The 811-nt window shown below is 38.0% G+C and overlaps 1 protein-coding gene across 4 annotated transcripts in view; it reads right to left on the reverse strand.

Moving 5' to 3' along the window:
• Nucleotides 1-811, reverse strand: part of RTTN (rotatin) — a 119,099-nt gene that overhangs the window by 2,960 nt on the left and 115,328 nt on the right. The gene's annotated exons all lie outside the window — the stretch shown is intronic.

Raw genomic sequence — 811 nt, forward strand, 5'->3', positions numbered from 1 at the left:
TTTCGTCCCTAATTCAACGAAGCCACACCCCTTTAAAGACAACGACAGGGCAGAAATAAGCAATTACACAATGAGTTTATTAATGAACTCTTTGATCATAGCTGACATTTTCACATGCAGGAAAACAGAACTTGCTCTTAAGATCAATTATAAAGCCATTATACGAACATATCAATAGCAAGGGCTGCTATAAAAAAAAATCAAGAAATACCATATTAGCTAAGCCTTTTAAGAAAGGATTAAACATTTCAAAGGTATTTTTGTGTGTAGGTATGTGAGGTTATTTAAAGATATAACATATAGATACACCCTCTTTGAGCAAATCTAGCCAGAGTATGGAATCAAGACTTACAGATTATCTGCAGCAGCCTCCTCCTTTTAAAGTAGAGACGTCTAGCCCCAAGTAGACTGTCCAAGTGTTTCAGAGCAATACATGAATCCATTTTATTACTTAACTCTATCAAATTATTTTCCCTCTAAAATGAGTGATTTTTAAGACATAATGCATTCTTAGAGGTGAAACACTTGTTACTGGGAACTCTCTCCCTGTGTATGACTGAGGGCAGAGTCTGTGTAGAATCTGCTCACTGGAGAATATCCACAGTGCAAGTTTACTGTAGGGGCTCAATAAACTCTAGCTGGATGCAAGATACCATAATGAAAGCAAACAAGAAAGCCTCTTGATGAAGGTGAAAGTGGAGAGTGAAAAAGTGGGCTTAAAGCTCAACATTCAGAAAACGAAGATCATGGCATCCAGTCCCATCACTTCATGGGAAATAGATGGGGAAGCAGTGGAAACAGCGTCAGACCT

The sequence above is a fragment of the Bison bison genome, unplaced genomic scaffold (assembly GCF_000754665.1).
Source record: "Bison bison bison isolate TAMUID 2011002044 unplaced genomic scaffold, Bison_UMD1.0 scf7180017864353, whole genome shotgun sequence".
Lineage (NCBI taxonomy): Eukaryota > Metazoa > Chordata > Mammalia > Artiodactyla > Bovidae > Bison > Bison bison.